Source organism: Arvicanthis niloticus, chromosome 1 (genome assembly GCF_011762505.2).
Source record: "Arvicanthis niloticus isolate mArvNil1 chromosome 1, mArvNil1.pat.X, whole genome shotgun sequence".
NCBI lineage: Eukaryota > Metazoa > Chordata > Mammalia > Rodentia > Muridae > Arvicanthis > Arvicanthis niloticus.
Genome location: NC_047658.1, coordinates 155,923,115 through 155,933,383, shown reverse-complemented (window position 1 = coordinate 155,933,383; position 10,269 = coordinate 155,923,115). Strand labels below are relative to the sequence as shown.

General features: G+C 37.1%; 1 long non-coding RNA gene across 1 annotated transcript in view; it reads left to right on the top strand.

Moving 5' to 3' along the window:
• The first annotated feature begins 2,156 nt into the window (after positions 1-2,156).
• LOC143441181 (uncharacterized) overlaps positions 2,157-10,269 on the top strand; it is a 33,730-nt gene continuing 25,617 nt past the window's right edge. Inside the window, exon 1 of the long non-coding RNA XR_013108409.1 lies at positions 2,157-2,383. This is a non-coding gene — a long non-coding RNA (uncharacterized LOC143441181). The remainder of the gene's footprint in view (positions 2,384-10,269) is intronic.

Below are 10,269 nucleotides of genomic sequence, written 5' to 3'. Positions count from 1 at the left end.
CCTACTATTCAAGACAACCAGTAATGACTATTTATGCTATCAAATGATAAGTTAGTACCTTCAGCTCAAATTTCAACCAGCTGATTAGCTTCCAGTACTCTGATAACCACCATTCTACAGACAAGTTCTACAAGATAAACCTGTACAGGTTCTACATGTAGAGATAATGTCTTTCTCTACATGACTTACCTCACTAAAGATAATGTCTACCATCTCAATGCATGTGTTATAAAACAGAAGAAATGACAAGGTTTCATCCTTCAATGGTAAACTACACACACACACACACACACACACACACACACACTCATGAATAAATGAACACTTGAAAGATACTTATGAAGTAAGTTAATAACATTTCTGTGGTATTGTCAAAAGTGCTTTTTTTGAAATTCAGCATATTTATTATTGAACAGAGAGGAAGGGTTATTACATATAAATAAACAAAGAAGCAGGGTTTTGTATATAGTTGAACAAGGAAGCAGAGTTGGCTAATTTTTGAAGGAGAAGTCTCTGTAGGTGCATAGTCTTCAGGGGATGGCTATAGTGGACATTTTCTGCATACAATATCAACACTCAAATTTGGATCAGCAGAAGGCTTTGCCATCCCCCATGGCTCATCTGGGGAAGGTTCTATCACTCCCAAGGGTCTAAAACATTGGGGTCCTTGACATATCTATGTCTGTGTCAACAACATAATTCATGAAGGACATTCACTTGGTCTCTACAAGCTCTCACACCCACAAGACTAAAATTTTTCACAATGGGCAAAGGGATAGAAGACATGTGGAGGAGAAATGAAGAGACAGACATTATTGGGGTTTCTGGAAGGAATTTTGAACACAGACTGTGAGTCATTCTGAAGATCTCTCCTAAAATCAAGAATATTAAAGTAGCATCCAATTTGCCCAGGGAAGACTCTGGAGGCCGTTTCCTGCATCCTATATATTGGACAGTAGTCTCTCATAGCAATGAAAATATCTGAATTGGTTCCTCCTTATATCACACTGTGGACTGTGCCAGACCTGGGGCCACTGTATCCCTGAGAAAGATGGCATGGCTAGCAGTCATACTGTAGAGACAGCTGCAGAAGATGTTTAGAATGTGGATTTAAGACTTAGCAAACATCCACAGACACACGGAGCAGAGAAAAGTGGATGGGTCTTGCCTAAAGCCACAGTATTCTGGATAGCTGTGATAGCACATTCTCAGAGCAATTGCCAACCAGTGAAAAGGGGTGTCTTCTGCATCCCCATCCTGAAGAAACAAAAGCCAGACCAGAGCCAATCTTATCCCACGAAAGCCTGTCACCTCAATGTTGCAAACAACAGTGTTTATTTTCTAGATACTGGGGGTGAATCCTAAAGACAGACAATAAGAAAAGCATCCAAAGAAAAGGTGGTTACAGTGGAAGGACTCAGGGTCAGTCACAGAGTGGCACCAAATCCAAGGGCTAAAGAGATGATAAGCTTGAGAAAAGCATCTTCCATGTAACTCATAACGAGTCTATGGGTCAAGTGAGCTTCTGTCATTGCAGTCACCTTCCTGGGAGTCTGATGTCCAAGGTCTACATGTTTGTTTTTATGTGGTTCAAGGCTAGCATTGTTTCCAGACTCCCAAAAGAGGTAAACTATCAGTCTCCTATGCTATATACTATACTGTCACACACGCCACTTCTCAAGGCCTTCCAGTAAAGGAGATTCAATGAAAGTCTTTCAAAACAGCAGATAGGTTACTACTATCTGTTGATAAAGCAAGTGCTTCAATACATACAATGGTACACACATCTCTTCAAATGTTTTCAGTTTCTTTAGATATTCACTCAGTGCAGAAGCTCTGATTACCATGGTAGTTTCATCTCAGGTCTTCCAGAACCTCTCTACTGTTCTCCATAATTACTTTGGTTTATTTAGGTATTAGCTTTCCTTCACATTTTAATACCTCTTTTCTACACATTTGGCTTTGGGAAGATTCTAGTTGCTAATATCTGGTCTTATCTTTGTGATGAAGGTGTTTTGTTCTTTGGTTTCTGCTTCATCTCTGGTTCTCAAGAGAGTGTGGTGGCTGTGTGTTGCCTGGTACGAAATTCTTCTGGGATCATCTTAGGTGTGGCCACTGGAGGTTTAAGGCAAAATATGTTTCTAGATATTCAAGGCTGACATGTAGGATTATGTGTGGGCAATGTATGGGGGTAGGGCATTCCATGGTAGAGAGAAATTAGGGTGTTCCACCAGGACCTATGTTGTCCCCTGGGAATAGGGGCAAAGAGTGAGGAAAGGGCACAGTAGGTGGTCTGATTCAGGGATGCGGATGATATTTCACAGATGGAGGTGGAGGTGAAGATCTACAGTTAGTCTGCCTGCTTTGCTGGCCAGAGTGTCTGGTAAGTTCCCAGTGAATGCCTCTTGGAGCTGGGAGCTGGGATATGGTAATGAGTAGGAGGAGGGGGAGATCTATGTGATCCACTGGAGATGAAAACAGGGATGGAATGGGAGGGAAGCTTCCAAAGGTGGTCTGATACAGAGCAAGTGATGAGACTTGGGGGCTAGATTTGGAGAACCTGAGGGAGAGATGAAGACTTGAAGTCATTCTATCTGCTTCGCTGTCTGGAAAGGATTTTGGGTTCCTGGGGAATGCCTGCTGCAGCTGAAGGCTGGGCTGAAGCTATGAGTTGGAGAAAGGAAGTTTGGAGGAGTAGATCTGTTTGATCCAATAGAGATGGTGGCAAAAAGGATGAGGGAGGCAAAGAAAGTGGCTTAATACAGATTTAATTATGAAACTGGGGAATGGGTTTGGAGGAAAGCAAGGATATTCTCCTCTAAGCTTCTCGTGTTCCTCAAACCATTTAGTGAAAATATTTTCCTGTATTCAAAGCACACAAATAGCACCTTCACTTAGGAACATTTCCTCCAAAGTTTATGTGTAGATTATGTATTTCTGTGTGTTACAGCAGAACTTCATTCTGATCACTACAACTTTATATTACATTATGAACTAATTGGGAGAATTTGCCCTGAATTATGGCTTTTGTTCACTGTATTTTTCATAGAACTTCTATGTTGTCAGGTGATGAATTTGCAGAGATTTTATATGTACCCTGATATATACCTTTTTCTTGCAACTCTAATAAATTCTAGTTGGCTGTATAAGTATGAGCATGCATGCTCTAAAGCTGCAAGGCAGTAAGGCTGAAGCTTTCTGCTACCTCACACCATTTATATTTGTAAAACTATTTTCATTAAAGAAAACACCCAACAAGTAACTTGAACAGGTAAAATTTTGTCATTCATCGTTTTTGTTGTAGATTGAATGATTGCGCACTCCAAAAAGAATTATGCTAAATCCTTAACCCCAAATGTGACCATTTCAGGAGAAGGAGCCAGTAGAATGAATTAAGTTGACACACCATCATGCATGGTGGTGTCCAAATAGAAGAACTCATACTTCTGTAGAAAGATGTATTGATCCCATCATGAATTCTGTCCTTCAGAGTGTACAATGAAATTAGCAGTGCACAAAGCAAGGTGAGGTTCAACTACCCACAAATGGAAGAAGCCTCAGAGCAAGGACTGCCTCAGCACCCACAAATGTGAGGAGTAAAGGTCTACTGTTTAAGTCACTCACTCTATTGAATTTTTTATGTTAGCTCAAGTAGACAGGACAAACATGCTCTACTTCACTCTCTGGTTGTTCTCCAGTGCCTGCAGGTATCATGCTATGTGCTTTTAGCTAGGTTAAGCCATTGTTATCTGTGCAAGGAATCGTCAAATATAGCTATTGCTTTCAAAATTAGAGGCTAGTGTTTCTTTTATGTTTGGAATTACAGCATAATTACAGCATTTCTCCTTCTCTTTCCTTCAAGTCTTCCCATATATATCTCTCTTTGTTCATCTTTCAAGTTTATGATCTCTTCTTTTTCATTAATTGCTGTTATATGCATAGCTAGCTAGATATAGAGAGAGCTGATAGAGCTAGAGAGAGATGATAGAGGAGGAGGTGATATAGATATAGATAGGGATGAGAGAGACACACAGAAATAGAGATGATAAAGATAGAGATGGTAGAGATGGAGATGACAAAGGTAGAGATGGCAATGTTATAGATAGTAATAGATAGACATAAAGAGAGATATAAATGGTAGAGATACAGATAGGTAAAGAGATGATAGAGGTAAGAGGTAGAGATCGAAATAAAGATGATATAGATAGAAATAACAGTCGAGATAAAAATAGGAACAGATGATAGAGATAGAAACTATATAGATGTAGAGACAAATGATATAGAGATAGAGGTAGATCATATAGATATATATAGAGAAATTTCTAAATAGAATCTTCTCAGTTGGTATAATGTCATCTTCAGAAATAACCATCTGTACTGGATAAGAAATTTATATGTTCTTTTCTGGGGACAGAGTATCTTCAACTTAACAATCATATTTCAAAAACATTTATGCTATATGATGTGTTATAAATGCCTGACTAGACATTTAAATATGAATGAAAACAAAGATCCAAGAGACTCTGGAGAAAAAGATATTTTAAGATAAATTTTTGTAGCAGTATGTCTGTATTAACTTACCTAACTTTCTGTTTTCTTTAGTTGAGCATGCAATATTATGTAATTTTGAAAGGAAATACAGAATAAGATAGGAAAATGCAGATTCCAGAAAAACACACTGACCTGTTTGTTCCTGTTTATAGTAATTTTACCTTGATATCAGCCAAAATAAAATTGATGATTTAATTTTTGCTGTTAATTTGTATGTATTTAGCAATTGCATGCACTACTAGAAGTGCAAATTATATACTAGAATGAGTCACAAACATTTCATTCTGTAATCATAAGAATATATGAATTTTATATTTTAAAAGTTTTTTATATATTTATATATTTATGTTTTTATATTTATATATTTATATATTTTTATATTTATATATTTATATATATTTATATATTTATATATTATATATTTATATATTTTAAAGTTTATGAATACTTACCACCAGTTTATTATAGCCATGTTTTTAAAGTACTTAATATTTTCTACATACATATTGTGATGACTATTTTCTAGATATGAAATTTCAATTCTGTCATTTAAAGACAGGGTCCAATTTATCCTAGGTAGGCCTAGAACTGCCTAAAGTGGAGGAAATATTTGAAGTTGATACCAGGCCTGTGTGTCTCTGCCACCCATTTTGTGTGGTGCTGTGGATTGTACCCAAGGCTTTTGGTACTTGAAATGAGCCTTCTGCATACTGAGCTACATCCCTAACATCCCTTTTCTAGATATAGGATCCAGTAACACTCTCTCCCCTGCTTCTTCCTGTCATTTCCCTTTCCTCATTCTTTCCTCTTTCCATTTCACTTTTGTTAACATTTATCATGTTTATGGTAAAAGCCATGTAATTCTCTGGATATCCAGAATCAAAACCACCATAGTCTCAGAAGGTTTCAGTTTGAAAGGTTCATATGCTATGAACATAGTGTCTGAGACAGATGTATATATATATATATATATCTGAGGATGTTACTGCAGAGGCAGACATGGATGTTTCTCACAAATCATGAAGGAAAAGTCTCTGGATTCCTGTGGTTTTTATAAGAAACTATGTGAATGGCACCCTCAGACACTTAGGTACTTTCTCTCCCATATAGTTGTTTCCAAGTTGAATTTTTTCACTTAAAGTTCTCTTCAAGGAAGAAGAAACAAACAAAATATATTAACTAATTGGTGATTTTCCCTATAAACATAGCTTATGTAACAGATATTTTCCCTTTACGTGTGAAGTCCTAACCGTCTCCTGTGGGTATATAATAAAAGAGCAGTTCCATCATGATTAAGACAATGATGACAGACCCACACCCTCTGTCTGTATCTTCTACCTGAAAGCTGAGAGAAATGAGTGGCTCTTAGCTGTTAAGACATGTTATGTATTTTAATAACTAAATGACTTCAGTATTAGCTCTTGAATATATCCCTATTTAAAGAGCCATAAGAAATGAAGATTTGCACAGAAGATTTAAATCACTTTTGATGGAGCTGGTTGATCTCCTACATTAGGCAGAGGAAGCTATAATACCTCAAGAAAATGCAACATGAATAAAAAGCTAGAGACCATTCATACACCATGTCTGTAGGTCCCACATATTTTACTTCTTTCATAGTTCATATAATGAGCCTTGAAAACACAGTGCCTTCATTCACATTTGAAGTGCTACTCCCTTCTGACTCCATCGGGGAAGCAGGCACGATGACAAATGTACTTAGCCTCTAAATGAACCCAACTCATGTAAGTGATGGGTGCTTCAAATCAGTGATGGAAAGGCCCTGGGAATCAGGGGAGGTGGTACCAGCTTCAACACTCAATCTGAAGCTAACGTGAATTGTTTGATCATACCGTAGGGTTGAGTGTCTCCTTGGAACAGGAATTAGCACCTTCAGCATCATCTCGTATTATTGAAGTTAACATTTGCAGGCAGATACATTTTTTTATGTTGAACATAAAAATAAGGTTTTCCCCTATAATCTACAATAGAGATCCATGTGGAAACATAAATCTGAAATATTGTGAATGTTGAAAAAAGAATGTCAAAGATGAATGACTTCTGAGAGAATAGCAGAGAGATTCTGCGTGATTCATGCTGACAGGGAGGATATTATCCCCTGTAATTTGAAAGGGGGAAAATGTATATTTCTTTTCATATAGTCACGAGAAAAAACCTTGGGAAAAAAGCTATCATCCAATTTGATTTAAATTTTTTTTTTAAAAATATTTATCTTTTGGAGGAGTAAACATAGCCATAGGTATCCCTTTTTATAGCCACATGTAATCTTTAAATGAAGATATAGGAGGCTCAACTAGTGTAGTCTCTGGTCACAAAATACGTAAACCTAGAAATGCTTAAGTCTGTGGAGTGCTCCCTTCAATATTGTCAGTGTGGTGACATGTAAGTCATCTAAAGTTTCACCAACACAAAGATAAAAAGTTAAATTTATTTTGCAATCTAGGTACTTTTCCACTTTCTGTGAAAGTAAATTAGCCCAAATGATAAACTAAACAGATTGTGAAATATGAATCTGTCCTTTGCTTCAGCAAACAACAGGTTTGCTCTCCACACGTCAAGGCATGTTATCCATAATACCTCCCAACTTTGCTGTGAGTTATAATATGACATCTGAGAGGTTTCTACACAGTTCTTAAACCAATTATGAAGTAACTTAAAAAAAGCCAGGATACATTTTGTGACTACTCCAGGGAGGTAGAAGTTTCTTCATGGTACAGTGTAATGGTGACTCAGTGCAGGGTTCTATAGGAAACAGTCTACATCGTGAAATGTCACTCAACACAGGTAGAGAGCAAAGAGGGATAACGAGGCAAGGTGGGCGATTCAATTCATCTTGACTTTGACACTGTTCAGTAATGAATTTTCAGAACTGTTTTGCTATAGAAAGAAAATGTAGAACAAAGGAAGGAACAATTCGAGTTTGAGTGATGAACTGCAACCAGAACATGGCTAAAGTTTGGCAGTTTACCAAGCCAGTGTCTGTCTTCTGGTGCTTATTACAATGATCTGCAGTCCAAGATTTGATTTTCTACATATTCTAAATTCATTCAGTATATATTTTGTGTGATTTTGTAGTACCTAAAATAAAATAATAGCAATGGTTTTATGTTTATCATAGTTATTAAGGTCCCTATATAGCAAGTATTATTATCCTTAAAAAATGATTTTTATTAGGTACTACTCTTGGTTTTTATGACAGCTCTGTTCTTTGTCTTTGCATGCTAGCTAGGCAAGTCTCCCTAATTCTCCAGGCATTTGTTTTTCCATCTAAGAAAATCAGGAATACATTGATTACTCTCCTGGGCTTCCCTAAGTCCATCAATCTGACTCGAAATTTTTTAACATTCTGTTCTCCTGAGAGTCACAAGCATGGTACATATTTTTATAGAGTTCCAAATTAGCAGACGTTGTTCAGGGAACGGAACATGGGGATTTTTCTGAGAAAATAATTACAGCAAGAACATAATGGCAGAAAGAGCCCATCAAATACCTATTTCCAAGGTCTGTTTTTATATGGATGCATTCCCCCATGAGACTGTCCAAAATGCAATTTAAAGACACTCCGAACTGGATTCAGAAAGTTGAGTGTTTTATGAATTTTTGTCTCTAAGTGACATATGCCTTTCTGCAAAATCACAAAAATAGATTTGTTTGGTGCATAGAGTGTAGCATTACCGGTGTAATGGGGTACGGTTGGCACAGTGTGTTCAGTTTTAGTTGATGACACTGAATAAATTGCTTATGGGAATAAACTGAGTATTCATGGAAACTTCAATGTACCTGTGAACGCAGAACAGCCCAGAATTGAGAATATATATATATATTGTGTGTGTGTGCAGATTCAAAAGCATTATGAATATAGACTCACACATATAAGAAAATACAATAGCTGAAACTCTGAAACTCAGCTGAACAGTAGCTTCATTTTTAGGAGTGCAGCTTCCCTCTTGAGAGGAGGGGCAGATTGATGGATCCATGTGTGTGTCTTCCTATGATACCATATTTTATGTTGAGCCTCATTTCCTCTGCATCTCAAATCAATTCTTCTTTGGGAGATTTGTACCTCAAGTGAAGATGCTGCTACCTAACCTATGGGGGCAGCTTTAAAATCTACATGTATCTTTGGGAGTAACTAACACAGTTGCCATGGAACTGTATCAAGTGTGCTGGCATTGACCTAAACAGTGATAATAGAACTTAATTTTTATTTCTTTAAATGGCATACATCTCTGAGTGACAGATGAGTAAAGACAGAAACTAAACAATGAGAAAAATGTCTATTTTTTTCTAGTTTAAAGTTGTCTAAATCCCAATGCATTTGACTTAACTACACATATAGAATATAATTCAATACTCAAAAGAAGTCTACCTTCATGGGTTCCTAGCTTAATGGACTGAGGATTGATTGGTACATAGAAACTAAAGCAATGGGCAACTTCCCGATGAGACTCTGTATATGCTCAAAAGAGCAAATCATTCTTGTGCTGAACCCAGGATACAAAGCAGGCAGAAAACATGCTTCATGGCTGTTGATGCATGCCTTTATTTTATTTCAAACTCCCTTGATCCTAAATTTGCATAGTGCTGCTGCTAAAAGAAAAACTCAATATACTGTTCAGTCCCAAACAATTTAAATTCGTGTTAGTCACTGCTTAGAGGTTTGGAGCCACGGTCTTGCTCTTTCAGGTAATGAGTTGCTGCCTCTAAGAAAAGTATAAAGGCCATATAATAAGAATCCATGAGTACCAAAGGACTTGAGTAATCGTTAGTATTAAAATCAGTAAAAACAAATGACAGGGGCTATGACGTACAAACATTTGGGCGTATGAGCAATGCTGTGCTAGATTTTAAACATTAGCTCGTTGGTCACATAAAGAGCAAAATTCAGACTTGAGAGATGGCTCAGCATTTAAGAAGACTTGATGCTCTTCCAGAGGACCTAGGTTCAATCCCAGTACACACAGGGCAACTTACAACAGACTGTAACTTCTATCTCTGGAGATCTTCTGGTCTCCCTGGGCACCAGGCACATGTGTGTTACAAGGACATAGATGTAGGCAAAACACACGTACACAAGAAAGAAAGTAAGAAAAAAAGAAGGAAAGAAAGATAAAAGAAAAAGAAAATCTTTAAAGACAGTAAAATTTGTACATATAAATTAATGTACCTAAAACAGGTGGTATTAAGACACATGAGATTTACAGACACAATTCTGAGGCTTGCACACAATATGATTTGAACAGTTTTTTCAGTTTCCATATGCTTACATATAGGACTAATAATAGACCAGGCCTTATAATATTTTGATATAGATTGAAAATAATTTCAACTTAAAAGTCATTAGAAAAGAGTAAGCATGGAATAATTTTGGTTTTTAAAAACTTATTTAGTAGCTGGATGGTGGTGGCGCATGCCTTTAATCCCAGCACTTGGGAGGCAGAGGCAGGCGGATTTCTGAGTTTGAGGCCAGCCTGGTCTACAGAGTGAGTTCCAGGATAGCCAGGACTACACAGAGAAACCCTGTCTCGAAAAAAACAAACAAAAAACAAAAACAAAACAAAACAAAAAAAAAAAAAAAACCAAAAAACCAAACAACAACAACAAAAACAAACTTATTTAGTGTGTGTGCATGTGCATATGTGTGTGTGTGTGTGCGCGCGTGCGTGTGTGTATGTGTGTGTCTGTGTGTACTATGTG